Source organism: Stigmatopora argus, chromosome 2, assembly GCF_051989625.1.
Source record: "Stigmatopora argus isolate UIUO_Sarg chromosome 2, RoL_Sarg_1.0, whole genome shotgun sequence".
NCBI lineage: Eukaryota > Metazoa > Chordata > Actinopteri > Syngnathiformes > Syngnathidae > Stigmatopora > Stigmatopora argus.
The window spans coordinates 7,376,639-7,394,095 of NC_135388.1; the positions used below are offsets into that span (position 1 = coordinate 7,376,639).

General features: G+C 40.3%; 1 long non-coding RNA gene across 1 annotated transcript in view; it reads left to right on the plus strand.

The window, feature by feature from the left end:
• LOC144090113 (uncharacterized) overlaps positions 1 to 17,457 on the plus strand; it is a 99,737-nt gene that overhangs the window by 16,754 nt on the left and 65,526 nt on the right. Inside the window, exons 2-3 of the long non-coding RNA XR_013305283.1 lie at positions 238 to 349; positions 9,734 to 9,853. This is a non-coding gene — a long non-coding RNA (uncharacterized LOC144090113). The remainder of the gene's footprint in view (positions 1 to 237; positions 350 to 9,733; positions 9,854 to 17,457) is intronic.

Below are 17,457 nucleotides of genomic sequence, written 5' to 3' on the forward strand. Positions count from 1 at the left end.
GTAAAACGTTGATGACGTGGAACAATGGTGAATTAGTGGTTTGTCAACGAATATGATAGCCGGTAGGAAAATGGCTGGAAAAATACACATACAAGATGGCCAGAAGGAAATGTTTTGAGGGTCATAGCAGTTCAAAGCTCTTCTAAAACCTAAACCTTCAATATCCTGAACAAAGCTGTTGTCCCTTCTGACTAAACCACTTCCCCAGTTTTAAAGCACTCTTATTGTCGCTCTTAGGTTTCCTCCTGCAGCAGTGATGATCTAAGGCCTGGTGGGCAGTAGCATGATGAGACAGCCTATCTCTTACCCCCGATCTGCAGGGAGGGCCTGATCCAAAGCATTGTGACAGGTAACATAACCATAACTGACACCTCAGTGCTGATAGCCCCGTGAGGGAGCAGTTAAAGCCCATCTAGAAAAGAGACCCGCTCCCTTGAGTTTGTGGTCTAGCTTCATCTACTACAAACACAAAAACATAGTGTGTTGTGGTGTCTAGCTCCAATGCCATAAATATTTCACCTTGAAAAAAAGATGTCAAAAAAGATTGGGTGAAACGAAGGAAAATACTTCTTAGCATCTGCTTTCAAATGTATGCTAGGTTTCAGAGTCCTAGATATATTGTTGTTGTAGAAGATGAAATGTTGAGAAAGGTTATTCTGTTCATTTTTCTTCGTCGCTGTTTTAAATCAATGATTCTAAACACAGAAACATGCAGTGCACCCTAAGCAGCAGGTTTACGAACTCAAAATACATGGATAAAAAGAACACAGTCTACATGATGGAGTGTTTTAGCATCTTGCCTAAAACCATCAAAAGGGAAGAATTTATTAGGGGTCCGTTCTTGTTTTCACATTTCTAGAAAAAAAATGGAAGCAACCCTGCTCAAAATGTGAGTGAAACGTCAAAGCATTAGAAGACATCAACAGACAAAAAAACGAGTGTGTGTGTTTGTTCACCTTAGGCAACAGGCATTTTGGCAATCGCACAGCAGACTTGTAGCTCAAACATTTTCGGAGGGGCGGTGCCATAAATCCTAGAATGAAAGCAGCACAGGGTGTAACGATGCTGACGGGCATATTGGCATGGGGAACGTTGGAAGAGCGGTGAAGCAGAGGCCATCCAGACGCTTGAGTGGCGGATAATTGGTGAGAGAGGCTCACACAGAGCTCATTCAACAGCAAGCTGGCTCATGTGGAAGGTGGCTGGGCTCGACGCCATTGAGAACCTTGTTGGCCTTCTTTTTTTTTAGGGCGGCACTAGCTTCATGAATCTAGGAGACCAATAATAAACCTAGAGCTAAGTTCCATGGCCATACAAAAAACTGGAAATTTTCATTCATACATTCGTTTTCTACAGAATTAAGTAATTGGCTGCTCTTGATGGGTGTTAATTGTCCAATCTATTTGAACTAGTAGTACATTTTTGCATACTCACTTGATTTGTAAAGTAATTCGAACATGACTTGGTCAGATCATGTCAGGGCGGCCGATATTTGGCAAGTTGACATATATTGGTATGGATATCGGCTCCAAATATCGGTTATTTGACTCTTTAACAAGTAATAATCAGTATTGGTCCTGAAAAACCCATATTGGTCAATCACTAATATTTGCATAATAAGATGGCCATGAAGGGAAAGTGACTATTTTTGTAAGTTCTTTTTCAGTGGCTTTTATGCATTTTTCCCCGAACAAAACTCTACTTAATATCATAGTAGATATCTAGATTTTGGTTATCTTACACTCAGCATACTCTCCCGATCACAAAGGATGCCTAAAGTGAAATAACATCCAGACATTTTCACAATTATTGATGCACGCATACACACTGACGTTGAGAGGTTCCAGTGGCAGCCCTGCCAGGCAGAAATAACCAGGTTGCTAATGCGTTACAGTCAAGAGAGCGAGCTCAGTGAAGCAGATAATCACATCATGTGTGTGAGACCTGCACAGCTCCCGATGGTGATCCTCCCCACAAGACCACTACTATACTTATTTATGCCCACTTACAAAACATCATATAGGCTCAATATGTATGCAGTATTTGTTTGGTCTGTCAAAAATGGAAAGCTCCTGCTATTTTATGCAAAAAGTGTGTAAGTGATCCCACGTGTATATGGTATATGCTGGAATATTTGTCGGGTTGCAGCTTTATTGGCAAATGTGGTTTCCCCCTCCACCTTTCATATTAAAAATGTCTTTATTGAGCTGAGTAATGATTATACTGGGTTTAAGTGATGACCTAAGCATTACTTAACATGGGGTAGAGGTATATCTGGTGAAAATCAATGACTGGTGGATCAGTGTCTGCAGGTATTGACCTTGCGGAAGGTCAAATATAGTTATTTTCAGAAGGAATTTTTGTGGGTTTTGGTTCGATTGCAAAGTCGAAATGTAATGAGTAAGGAAACTAAATTGTTGCTTTTTTTTCTTTACTAATTGACAGCCAGTGAAAGCGCTCGACCTTCAAATCATTTTTGACTAAGATTTGAACTATCTCAGCTAACTATGGGCAATCGAAAATAATTTAAAATAAAAATAGCTTTTGCTCATTTCATTCTGGCAATTTTCTCTCCTTTTTCAAATAAAAATTGTAATTCATAATATTTTCAATAGCTGTTTCCCTAAATTCTTTAAATTGTAATATATTTCCATGTCTTATGATTGTGGTAAAATAGCTAAGTGCCTAGTAGAGCACAGATTAATCTGCTTAAAATCATGCTAATCAATTGCTGAGATGTGTCTAGAGTTTTTCAGGCATCATATTCATAAAGAATTGTAGTTTTATTTGAACTATTACCCACTAATAATGCAATTTCCATCTGAAACAGGTCAGCAGTAATTTAATCCATCAAAATGCATTCCATGTAAACATTGTCGGTTTACATAATAATGTGTGGTCGGGAGCATTTGATATATAGTTAAATATATTGCATTTTGGCATACGCATATTTAAATGAGAATCTGAATACATTCAAGACAAGATGAAGTGGTCTGGATGATATATGGATTGACGTTTACAAGTATCAGGGAGAGACACGGGACTACAAATCAAAAACATGCTAGCGAGTAAAATGGAATGGGTGATAGAATGAATGTCACTGGGCATTTTGTTGATTAAAGCTACCCTGGACACAGAGGAGGGAGATGGGCAGACAAAGGTAATTACAGGGGGAAGAGGGAAGAATGTATGGTTTAAAAAACACCTGACAGTGAAATATCGTCTGCTTGGATAAGACGAGCGAGGCAAAGAGATGCAATGGAGAAAGCTCAAATCTTGTTAACAAGGTGGCATGACCTTGGCCCACAGCCGACACCAGAGATCATGTCGGGGTCACAGGCACTGAGCCACTCTGTTTAATTGACATTAGCCGGAGCTTCCCAGAGGGGTCACGCCGCTCGTGATCTGGACGTCCACCTTCTAGACTGGTATTTTTGAAAAATTGCTACGGGAGAACAAAAGGCTGGCAAACAAACCATGTGTATAGATTGGGTTAGTACCAGACCCTGTGCTTCCTTTTGAGGAAAGCAGCATTATTTGAGCTCTTAAGTAATTGCGCAAAATGGAGGATGCTTTCCTCACTCTGAGGAAGTACAGTACAGTGGTGCCTCCACTTGAGAAATTGATTGGTTCCAGAACTTGTTTTGTAACTTGGATTTTTCATAAATAGAGCAGTATTTTATATTGGTCAATTATGGTCATTGTTGAAACAATTGACATCACAACATTTGTGCCACCCCTCAGAAGTTTACTCAATTGCCACAATTGTTATTTATGACTATGTGATGCGGTTGTTCGGACTAATGTTCCACAGTATGACTAAGACGGTGCAAGAAAGTAGACTGTCGATGACGCTCTTTTGTTATTGACTGAGCGTGAGTCAGAACTCTGTTTGTCTCTCTGATCAGAGTCTGCGGCCAAGATTCCTGGAAGCTCGACATCTTTGAAGATTGAGCATTATAAGAACTGATTTATCTGAGGGCAAGCCGATAAGATAGGTCATTTGTAGAAATCAGCATTGTTTGAGATTTAAAACCCAATTTGTTTAAGTGTTCTCCCCATATCTGCGTGGATTTTCTCCAGGTACTCCGGTTTCCTACGGGACCCCAGAGACACTCATAATAGGGCAACTTTAAACTGTCGGTTGGTAAGATCCAAAACCCATGCGACCCTTTGAATTTGAGTTTGATTTATTTAATAAGGGACAGCACATACTAATGAACATATTTCTATTCATGTTAATGATATATATGTAAATATGTAAGATTGTAGCCGAGGGCTAATTTCCATCTTTAGTCCCTTGTGTAGGTGATGATAAACGATGACACATACTAGACACAAGTACCACAATTCTAGACCGTGTTGTGATCGCAATTTTGTTTGTCTAATAGCCAGGCTTTAAGATGAATGGCAAAGAGGTTCAGAGACGTATGTTAATTGGTATTTAGTTCAGGTATGTGCGGCACGCACAGTGAAGGTGCTTTGACTGAAAACACTCTTTTTGAAGGGAACTACACAGTCACCTCTAGAGCCAGCTCTTGTTGATGTGTTGGAATTTTTTTTGTACAAAATCTTGCAGTGGAAGAGGAGCTTTGTGTTGGCAGATTTTGTAAACTAATGTGGCATCTGCATATTCAACAGCTCCAGTTCAGTTGTTTGTGTGTTTTAATATATGACTGTGTTGTTGCATTTTTGGCTTCTCTCCTATATTTTCAAAGCTTGCTGATAAATGGTTTCAATTGGTTTTAGTGTTGTTTTGCAGGCCGATGACCAACAGTAAGTCATAAGATCATTGTGTCAAAATATAATTTTGCTGACTCAGGTGTTAGATTGTTTCTAATGAACCTAAAATTGGACAAATTAAATTAAATTTTATTTAGCGTGTTTTTTATCTGTCGATTAAAGATGCGAGTGTAAATTGCATGGAATACGAATGAATAGTAGGACGTGACCGCTCGGACCCACATTGACCGAGTTGTGAGTTATTGCATCTTCTTGGGACAAGCAACATTTGTAAGTGGACAGCTTATTGGTTTTGCAATAAAGCTCTCTTCATTTCTTCTTTATGTCTGTGTACAGTAAGCAAATCGTATCGCTGAATAAACATGCTGAGCTTGCCTGACGATAGTCGCTGGTATATGCCTGACCCTTGGCTTCGCAGACTCTCTTCTTCCTCGCTGTTGCCTAATCTCTTATGTCCCCAAGGCTCCACTCTAATTCATTACTTCCTCTCATCACTTGGATGCCAGGTCATGACCACGCTAGACCATGTTGTGAGTCCAGCCTGGGTTTGATCCAACATGCAGTTGTTGCTGAGAACGGGTCAAGAAAGCAATCTCGGACTTTTATTGAAAAGTACTACAGTGGAAGCAGAGTGCGGTCTGTAATGCCGGTTACATAATTGGTTTAATTTCAAAAGGTGAAATCAAACTGTAGGGCCACTACATCTTGAAAATTATTCTGTGAATGTTGTCATAATTATTAGGGAGAAGGAGTTTGGGGTGGATTTGAGTGAACATGACAAATTTCCTTTTTCATTTGGCTGACACTGGAACAGTTGTTTTGCATAGTTAAAAGCTACACTAAAAAATGACACTTTTTATGCCTGTGTGTAAGATATGCATTTGAGATGTAAAATCTCTTTGTCTTGCTCAGTGATGTCATCTGCAGAGAGAAAGGGTTTAATTGGTCACAGACTTATAGCCAGGTCAGACTGTTGTGTCTCAAAAACTAAACATGATTTGCAAATATTGCCTCTTCCGCTACATAGTCATTGTGGCGTGTCAGATTTTGCAAATACACAATTTCTTTTTAAATGTATCACGCATAGACATGACATAATAAGAAATGAGATCAGTTCTTAACTAATTTGGAGATTAATAACATTTTAGAGTGTTATTACATTATGTCTGCATTGTGAGAGTAGATGATCATAAATGTATGATGTGAATTTGACCAGGATTTGCGAAGTTTATTATTATGGTGCCCTAAGTGCCCAATTAGTAAAAATGATATTAAGAATAAATACTGCTCTGTATTTTGTGACACCACCATGATCAGGTAACTGCCATTCCAGAAGTATAACTTAGAAAAGATTTAAACTAATGCTTCCTGGACAATGTTCCCTCTAATTTTTTGTTTGTCTGGGCAGAATGACAACCTCCCTGAGCACACTGAGTACCGGTGTGAGCAACATCATCATTGCTCGCTATGGGCACACACCAGTATCACACCTGCCATAAGCAGGTGCATGTCTACTACACATAAATGATTTAGTAATAATAAAATGTAATGATTAATATCTATTAATGGGCGGCCCGGCGGATGAGTGGTTCGCGCGTCGGCCTCACAGCTAAAAAAAATGGGATTTTATTTTGTGCGCTCCATATGATTTGCTGTGCGCAGAGAAGACGAGAGTAGTGCACATCTTAGAGGGAACATTGCTCCTTTTTTATATAGTTCTTCAAGTTAGAATCTTATTGCCTGATATTATTTACCATATTCCAACACGAGGAAGCCTGAGCAAAAAAACAATGACAACCAATTTATTTAGATTGTTTTGATCCCTTTGGATGTCAATGTTTGGATAAAACTCATACCTGTCAACCTCTGCCGATAACTGCCCTTATAAATGATTATGATTCCCCTTACAAACCCGAAAAAAAACTTACAAACACCGTACGACTCGTACGGTGTTTAAGTTTTTTTGGGGGTTTGTAAGGGGAATCATAATCATTTATAAGGGCAGTTATCGGCAGAGGTTGACAGGTATGAAAACTGCATAAGCAAACCTTTTACTCATACAGAAATGCTGTCAAATGCAAAAAAATGTTGTATTAATCAAATAAATACAGTTTATTAGTTTTTGCATTTCAGGTCATATAAAAGTCAAACTTGGCAAAGTCAAACAGTTCAGCAGTAAAGTTACTGGTAATGCAATGAGCTTTGGTAATGACAGCCCGTCTGCTGATTTTATAGCATATCAAATTTCATAGTTTCAATAAAGTCGCAGGCATTGGTCAGCCTTTTTGGGCAAATCGCGTCTTCCGCCACAGCCAAGGGTCGTAGCCGTTGCTTACACATCGTTTGCCATTTCGCTCTGGGGCTGCCAGAGGCCTGCGCGGCGCCTTCCATAACTCTTGTAGCCGTGAAAGATTTTTAATTAAAATGAAGACGGCTGGCTTGAACTGTGGAGACGTCACAAATACTTTTGGCCGCCAAGGTCCCGGGGCGTCAGATTGCGGGCCATTCCGTCTTGTTTGAAGAACTTGTTAATCACGTCTTGTTCTTAATTCAATTATCAACAGACGCAGATTGATGCATCCTCAGATAGCGAGAAACAGAGAATTCAATCGCTCTCCATCGGCTTATGGCGTGTCATTGGTCCCCTTTCTGTATTATATATTGATATGTGACTGACCCTGTGCATTTACTGTATTGGATTTTTTTATTACTCACCTTTGAGCCAGTGCTAAAGAATAACCACTGACCCCACTGCGTCTGTTTGCGCTTGTTTGAGTTCATACATAATACGCGCATGCTTTTTGCATGCCGGTGACACTCGATTTGTATTGTCAAGATGGGCGGGTCAAAGAGTCAAAGTGAGGGGAGTGGGGGGGTTGGTTTGATGTAGTTTTGGGCTGTAAGAGGTCTTCCAGGGCTCAGAGCAGGAGCCGGAGAGTTGGAAGGTCACGTTCATAAATTGTTGCCAGTGTGCTGGGGCTTAATTGAAAAGGCTGCAGAAGGAATGGGACCCTGTGATCTGAGCCCCCGCGCTCCTCCCTTGTGACCCTCAAGCTTTCACTCATCGCACAGTGCGTCTGTCTCAATGTCCGTCCGAGTGGAGGAAAAGTTTACGCATGCTTTCACCTATTACTTACCGTCTTTTATGACTTAGTTTGCTCGCGTTTTGTTTGTGGCAAAAATAGGAAATGACCTCTCGAGGCCTTGTAATATTACTTTAACTTTTGAATAACTGTCCACTGTAGTGACTCCTGTCCCTGAAAAGGTATATTAAGGGGAACATTTTTTGTCTTTCAGCCAGATGTTTATCTTAATTAACAATCAAAAAAGGCAAAAGTTGACCAAAGCAAACGTGATTTCTTTCCAATGTTTACATGCTGATTTCAGGACAACATAAGGTATAAAATTAATCAATTGATCCGACAAGCGTTTGCTCCATTTTTTTTTTACCCAATAGGGCAGCTGTTTGACAGCGCCTGACAACTTATTCATTAGCTGAGCTAATCAGGCTCCCATATGTTGGAGGGTCTTCACACTTTTAAAACACTTGGCAACCATATCATTTCGCCACCCCTTGTCAATATGTCAGCCATCTGTTTTAAGACAATACCTTCCATAGGGAGGGGGCTCGCCACAGTTTTACGACTCCGAGGTGTGAATGCGCTCTTCCATCTCCTCTTCCTTTTCCACGCGTGGTGTCCCATCACCCTCTGTGTCCACCTGAGGTCCCAGGACAGCAGTTACAGGGGTTGGCCGCGTTGCCGAGCCCACTGTCCGCTTCTTTTAGAGGTGTAACAGAAACAATCCCGCTAAGTGGCAGATCGCCTTTCACACAGATTACTGAGCATCTGTCACTTTTGCTGGAGGGAGGTGGGTGGGGGCAAGGTCGCTACCACTGGATGAACGCGAGCAGGCCGGTAGCTTGCATCCGCGCGGCATTTAGAAATTGAATGCTTGAAATATTATGTAGAAAGTTAAGTAGCGGTGGTGGATCTAAGATGTGTCATATGGTTCTCGTCCAAATTAGGTTTGGTCAGCTGTGGTGGAGGTGCAATCTTATTTGAACACCAGATAAAGTTTAACTGAGAGCGATGACATTTTTACAAACACCTGCAGAGGGCAACGACCTTTGTTTGCAGTTACATTCTGTCCGTTTGCCCAGAGCAGGGGTGTCCAAACTATAGCCCGCGCGCCAACTGGGGTCTACTGCTCAGTGTTTATTGACCTGCACTAATGATGAATATATGATTGAATATGCCCCACACAAGAAGCTTGACTTCTGCCTACATTATGTTGCACTTCTCAGCTTCAACACTAGGTAGAGCTAATAACTTAAACTGTGTCTCACCATTAGCTCACGGGTCAAAACCCCATAACAAATGTAGGAAACTGCATAGAAATTTCACACTAAAGTATTGGATTGGATCACTTTATTCATCCCGTATTCGGGAAATTTCATTGTGACAGTAGCAAGAAAAGGCATAGTTATAAGTTAAACAGTACAGTCAAAGTCCGCAGAACAACAAAGCAAAAAGCACGAAGTACAAAGCAAATCAAAGTCAATGGGATCATTAAGAATCACCAAATCATTAAGACAGAAAAGCAGCAAAAACAAAATCTCAGAGTACGTCGTTATTTCTTAGAACTATCTGATACTGATGCCTGCAGTTTAGTAATGCCTTCCTTCCGATACCAGTATCGCTATCGGCGCAACACTACTTTATTATAAACTTCAAACTTTAAAAACACCTGAGAAACTTACACAAAGGAGAGCGAAAGGTTCTTTGATCACTATAAAGCAGTTAGATTGTGTTACAATGGAACACCCAATCAGCTTTGGGCCACGCACAAAAGCTGCTCGCTTCCTTACGTAAGAAGGCGCCTAAATTCCTCCGCTTCTAACTTCAGTGTCATCTCTGTGTCTCTTCTACGATGTCAGTGGTTTGTTTGTGCTTGACTGCTTTTCTTTATGCCACCTTGTGTCTTTCAGCAGACCACTGGATCTCCTCGCACAGGGCCAGCTCGCTTGTGTGGCGGGTGTTGTGTTCTGGTCTCCGCGGAGCTCGAGGGGGCCCGAGTGATGCCGCGTCACATTCACGCCGGGTGAAAGGTGAGTACTCTGAGAACAGAGCGTTCGGGTCTGCTGCAGACGACCTGCCTGCTCTGTTCTGCATGCTTGACTTTGGGGTAAAGGGGGTGATGAAGGGGAAGTGGGGAAGAAAGGGGAAAAGATTAGTGCGAAGGAGGAAAGTAAAATGTCGAATGCAACATGCTATGGTGATCAAGTCAAATATTACAATTTTTAGAGCGGAATATGAAGTACATAATTGTGAGTCAAATGTAATGATGTTCTCTACAAAGGTAGGTTTTACAGGTTATCCTACTTGTTGCTATAGAGATGGTAATATGAGAAGGTTGAATGATAAGTAGGAGTACAGTGGAGCTTTCAAGGTCGAACACAATCCCTTCCGGTGAACTGCTTGACCTAAATTTGTTGCTCAGATTGAGAAGAAAAAAAAATGTTGAGGAATGTCAAAGTCTTTCAAGATTTGCCACCTTTAAAACTCTATTGACTTCGAGGCCTTCCATAGTCATGAACCACATGATGTAATAAATATCACGTCTGGTCTGCAGCTAATAATAATTTTCCCCATCTTTTTTTCAATGAACACATTAATTATAATTTACTATACTTGCTTTTCAATTCATGGGTGTAGTTCAGCTTTAGCTATGGACCGCTTAAGAGTGTGCAAGCACAAGTGCAGTAACATTTACGTTATTTCACTTGTTTATTTTATTTTTTATTTTTTACATTGAATTGAGCTGGGTTTATATTACCTTAATGGTGATTATTTTTCATTGCATGTTTTTTATATCCCTAAAAGTCAAACAGACTCACTGAAACTTCCATTTTTGCGTATTTTCACCCTCAAAAAACGAAATACAAAAGTACTCCTTACTTTTGTATACAAGAAGTACAAACTAATTATTGTGCCCTTAAATTTGTATGTTTAAAGTAATATGGCTGAGTGACTATAGAGGACAGAGATTTGAATACTGCTTGTCCTTAAAGTGCAAAGGGAAAATCCCTGAACTCTAAAATGTGCATTGCATGGCAGCAGCACCGCCCACTGGTGTTGGAATATGTATGGAATTATGTGAATGTGAGGCTTTGATAAAGCGCTTTTGGCACCGTGATGTAGAATAAATATGCTAAATAGGTACATTACCATTTTTCATTTTCACTGATTAATTTTCCCACTTGTAAGAAAGTCCAACCCCTCTTAAATAAAATTTTTACCAAGCCTATTATTTCAAAATCTGAAGTACAACATCTAATTGATCCCCACCCCCCCAAAACAGCCACTTATAAAAAAATAAATAAATCAAGCCATGATAAAAATATGCTAATCATGCCAAAGCAACAAATAATAAGACCATTTTTTTCTCCAAAATGGCACAATTACATTCATTCATCCTCCGTTCCGCTTATCCTCATGATTGTGACGGGGTGCTGGAGCCTATTACAGATAACTACAGGCACTACGGGGTACACCCCGAATGTATAACCCAAAAGAAAGTCATGAAAATTTCAAATGTGCTAACATCGCACATTGTGACATCACACAAGGCAAATTTCCCACCTATGGTACTTCTTCATCGTGCGGAAATTTTCTCCGGAAAGGCAGTTAGCATGTTGACGAAAGGTCAAAATGCATATAAAACATATTTATGTGCATATGACCCCAATACAGTTAGAGTGTCTTGTGTGTGGATCCAGGCCTAACTCGGAGCAAATAGACAAACAGCTCCATTGTAAATTTACATTTATAGAGACAGGTCAAATTTCCCTCGCATATATCACAGTGTATCAGCACTGATATTTGACACTTGTCCTCTTGTATGTCATCTAATGATGGAAGATGGCTTCCAAGAAGGACTCCTGGACATAAGAAGGTACACCAAGAAATAAGTGATAAAAAAGTTGCGGACACGCTCGGTGGCTGCCTTGGAAACAAAACAGATGCGCTGTAATTTATGGCCACTTTCTGTGATTGGAGAAGAAAGCACGTCATCGATCCGAGGCCTCTCTCTTTCACCTGTTAAGAGCTTTCCACCTAATTGGCTGCCACCATCATGGCGACTGCCAAAAGCGCGGCCTTCTCTGCCACGCGCTAGTATGTTGAAGTACGTGTAAACTGCGCCTATTTTTCTTGTGGCCCTGCCATTGATTTTTAAATGAAGTATCAAAGAAAATCAATAGTAATCAACAAATAGAAGGCAACACGCTGTAGTGTCAGATCCTGGGGCAAGGCTTAATCAATTTAGAGGCCTGTCACAACAGCAGCAGGAAGGGGAGACACGCAAAACAAAGTTGAGAAACTGTTTCTGTAGGGAAAGCGGCGCGAGAGTGGAAGGAAGGAAGTGTCATTTGTCACCGGCAGGCTGCACGGGCTATCGTTTGGTTCGGGGGGATTCGTGTAAGAACATTACAATATCCCCGGGGCACGGTGTTGCGTGACCATTGCCATAGCCAACGGCGTTGCAAAAACGCCTGTCCAAAATGCTTAATGAATCTTCAAGTGAACTGTGAAACAGTCGCTCCACCTGCCACTCACTGTCAACACCTCACCATCGCTCAATGTCGCTTTTCTCGCTTGCATACCTGAACGTGATAGGTCGGCTTTGGACCCCTTCAAAGCTCTAATTGTGGGGGATTTTTGGGGATCGGTAAAGGTAGTTGCACATGGGGGCTGGACAATGGATTGAGGTATCAATTGCACATCGTTTTTCTTTTTTTTTGCGCTTTGATTTTCTTCCTTCGTTTTTTTCTTCACGAAATGCCTTTTAGTGTTTAACTAGTACCATTTCTGTGCTGTCACTGTGCTTTCATGGTTAAACAACCAATAAAGTTCAATGGTAGTTAGTTCAAGTTCATGGCTGTCTTAGACTGAGGCCATATGGGACAGGTTTAGATGGTTGCTAACACTTTCAGAAGATGGTGTAAATTGGTTAAAACAAATAAAGAAGAAAAGTATAACACATGTTAGAATGTAAATGAAACCAGTTTACTAGAGCAGTTCCAGGAAAGGACTGGAGTAATTGTTGACTTTTGTTGATTAATCCAGTCGTTGGGAAGCAACTAGAAACGAGTTCAGAAGATGCCAAGAGATTATCTTGATCTATTAATTTATATAGTTCAAGGTATAAGCGATTACATGATTGTCTTGTTCTGAATTTGTGAGTTTTTGTTCTATGACCACCCAAAAAACACATTTCCGTTCTGATTCCTCTTCTTCTAGTTGTTCACATATTTTCTTATTTAGAACGTCTCCATATTATTCTTTTGGGCGTATTATTCGGCCCATCATCTGTACAGATCATGAGAGATTAATTTGGGTTGTGCCCTGTTAATGGCTTGCTACCTATTCAGGATCCCCCCTCCCCCTACTGCCCATAGTTGGCTGGGTTAGGCTCCAACACCCCCGTGACCCTCTGTTGCAATTTGTTACAGGTCATCAGGTTGTGCCAAAGTACTCAATGAAAAGTCTCAAGCCAGTTTCATTAAAACAGGCCCCATGACAAAAGTCTTTCCAAAGATATATACGTACGTACTTGTATGTTCCTCCGTGCTGTCAATCATTACATTGTGTTTAACTGGATCACATTCACTTCTGGCCTCTCCTATTCAATACGAGGTCAAGTAGTTTTCGCATTGTGCAGCGTGTTTTTCTTGACTGGAAACACAAGATCGGATCAAACAACATCTGGACAATGTTCTCACGAGGGTGAGATGCTCTTTGGTCAAATGGTGATCAAATCTTCATTCACTTGGAACACAAAAGAGCAGTCGCCTGTACCACGTTGCCTGCAGGCGACTGCAACACTTTCCATGGATATTTGAAACTGCGGTCCAGTTAGTCGGTTTGTGGCACATGCCCAGACCTCCTCCCTTCTTCCTGAGTGCTGTGCCAGGCCTCCCTTTAGGCTGAGAACGTGACAACATAAGGTCCATTCTGTTGGCTGTCACTCACTGCCTCAGGCCTACTGTTAAATGGAAGAGGCTTTTACAGGCTATGAATAAGTGCTGCGAAAGGAGAAAGAGGCTGGTCTTGGTGGACATTTTAGTTTGTATGTAATGACTGAAGATATGAGCATATGCATCTACATATTGAAATAGTGAATCTATATGAAAGTGTTTAAAATTTACGTACACGTTTACCTTTTTAGACATTTGTATGGCTTGGCACTCGTATCTTAATACAGTGGTACCTCGACATACGATCTTAATCGTTCCGGGACTGAGATCGTATGTCGAGCTTTTCGTACCTCGAGCGGACGTTTCCCATTGAAATGAACTAAAAACAAATTAATTCGTTCCAACCCTCTGAAAAAACACCAAAAACAGGATATTGGATTGGAAAATTGTTTTAATTTCTTCTAATTCACCATCTATTAACAAAGTAACACATAAGTAGTGGTTTAATAGTAATAAAATGTGATTAATAAAAGTAAAATTAGACACATTTCGAAGGGGGAAGAGAGAGAGAGAGACTGAGAGGGGAGGCGTTAATTCGTTCCAACCCTCTGAAAAAACACCAAAAACTGGATATTGGATTGGAAAAAATGTTTTATTTCTTCTAATTCGCCATCTATTAACAAAGTAACACATAACTAGTGGTTTAATAGTAAAAAAATGTGTTTAATATAACTAAAATTGGGCGGTGTTCTGTGCACGAGTATACTTAATTATCCAGAAAGCCCTCTTTTTGCCCGTGCATGTGTTGTGCGTTTCCTGGTCGAAACTCGTCTGAATAAATCGTTCAGTGCTCATAGATATCTGTTTCGACGAAAGAGATGCGGCAAAAAAGACAGTGCGCTACAATTATAAACAACCTCTCATGTCATGACCACCTGGCTTGGTCGCATCTCGAAATTTTGATTGTATCGTGGACGAATTAATCGATCGAAATTTTCGTCGTACCACGATCTGATCGTAGGTCGAGGTACCACTGTTTGATATTATTGCATAGTGTTGTTGATCTTGAGACTATGTTTTAGTATTCAAATCAACATTTGTCTTTGTGTGCTGTATATTATTTAAATTTGAAATCTATAATCTGCCATCATCTGAATGGCCTCTTTCTATCATTATATATACATGAGTTGCAAAAGTAAAAGAACATTTTGAGATTGCTATTTGATACATTTTAAATTTATCAGGCTTTTAAAAGTAGATTTTTAGGGCTGGTCTTGCGAGTCTTGATTTCCAAAATTCATAGTCTTGTCTCCGATAATATGTTAAGCACACTCATTCAGAGACTAACTTAACTGATTTGAAACGCTATCCCATAAGCTTTTTTTCTCATCCATCCTCAATATTGTTGTGCTTTTGATTTGTAGTGTCTCGTTGAGACAAAAAAACATTTTACTGTAGCTGGCATTAAATACGAGAGAAAAACCGAGGTATACTTGTGAAGTCAAACAGTGAACTCTTAAATCTTTATCTCTGATATCAAAGGTTAAAGAATTCAAGATTTATTTGTAGCCTTTTTATTTCTAGTAACATGATATTTTGTCTCCATTCACCGTAACATGGTTTCCCTTTTGCGTCGCCCGATGTCTCTGTTTTGGCTGCTGCAGCTATTCATTTAAATTGAAAAAAATGTAAAATTTCTCTTGACTGGCCGGGTTGCCAACCATTGCAAGGATTGCTTTCCTCAGAACTCATGCCCTCGCCATGCGTTTTAAACAGATGTCCCCTGTCAGTGCTTGGTAAGCAGCAATAAATAGCAAATTCCTCAGTGATCTCGTTTTATGATAAGCCTTGTGTGCGTCAAATCCCACACGGGGGTGAACGGAGGGACAGTTTTGATTCATTGATCATTAGTTGAGCTCAGAAGCCTTGTGTTTTCCCTCAAATGATTACTAATATTTATAACCATCAGCCAATTTAACTGGGAACGGCCTAGAGGTAATATATTGCTTTGCAATTGGTCCTCATTTAACCTTGAAGATTGTAAAGCTGTCGTGGGGGAATAGTGTAATATTCACCTTCACAGGGGGCAAATTATTGTACAACGCTTGAGATTTCATATCTGCAAATTCAATTACAAGTTCACACAGGAAAAAAAGCAGGATGATAAAAAAAAGTGTTGATTCAGGCCATATGAGCGAATGGTTTATATTGCGCCAAGTATAGATTTTTTTTCTCACTTGAGAAGGGTTGGCAGTTTAAAAAAAGACGATTACAAAATCTTGAATATAGGATTTAGGGGTCTGATTAGAAGTATAACTAACCTGTGTGTTATGCAGCACACAGAAGCAATACTACTGCTTCATACACAATGTACTACATGCAATAAAAGAAACTAGGTCTGACAGAAGGCAGCAATAGAGTAACCCGTGTAACCTCTAACTCTCTACTAGGTGACTTTGGAAAGTTTCGAAGTAACAACAAACATTTTAATGTTCTTTTTATTGTCTGCCTGTTCAGTAGAGGAATAAAATTGTTGGGCAATCACTTGCAAGCAGACCTCAATGAAGGCCAAACTTTTTCGTTTTTCAACTCTTGATTTTGCCAAAATGTCATTTGTGATGCGGTCCGTGTTAGTGAAAAAATAGTTTAAATCAAAATTACTCATTGACGACGCTATATGTCCAATTTAATTTTGTATTTAACTCAATTAATGCATTACAAAAAATATATAAATACATAGATGATATATACATAGATGGTGAAGATGATAATAAAATAACAAAATGCCAGATTATAGACAATTTAAATTCATTTTTTTTTAATACAGGCAGTTAAAGAACGATATAAATTTAAATGGAAGATTCCTTTTGACAATTATTGAACAAATATTCTTACTTTCTACACTGTTTGGACATTGTGTGATAAATACTAATTCCAGAAACGATCCCCGAAAATGTACATCCTTTTATCAATGAAAGGTGAGAAGAAAGCAAATTCCTTAACACTACACGTTAGTAGTAGTTTTTAGGTCGTGACAGGAATGATGGATTGACTGCGGCGTGTCACGGTGTTGTCAGCGGGGAGTGCGATGATGGCCGACTGAAGCGTTTCACCTGTTGCTGCTGAGGGCGACGCGAGGGGACGACTGGCGCCGGCTCAGTCTAAACAGGAGTCGGCCCTCGCTGTCTCAACAAGTCTGCTTCCCACTGAGTGAGGCTGGGAGACAGACATAGAAAAAGTCCAGACGCACACACACACACACTCCTGGTCATGCAGCACATATACGTAAACCACGGATGTTCATGTGTGATTTTTTTTTTCTCCAATATTTCAACCCTGCATTCTTACTACCACCCCCTTCCCTGACAGCTTGGCAGCTCTGCAGCGTGATCCTGGTGTATGTGTGTGTAAGGGCGATGGTGGAGACAAACCATCTGCTTGGCTTAAATGTGTGTGTGCAGGGTAGCTCCAATGCCCCGCAGATGTTTTGGTTGTGTTTAGGCGCCGCTTTGTTTTTCATTCTCCCTGGTGTGTTTAGAGGCAGAGGCAATTACAAATTGTCCGCAACAGGCCGTTTGGAGGAGTGTTCATTCTCTTGTACTGTAACCACTCCATCAAATGGGCGATGTCATTCCACTAGTCTAGACGGCCGTTGCATTAGGTCCAATCCCAAGTTGATTTTAGTTTAAAACTGTAAAATTGTGTCAATTGTGTCCATTTGTTTGCACAAGACT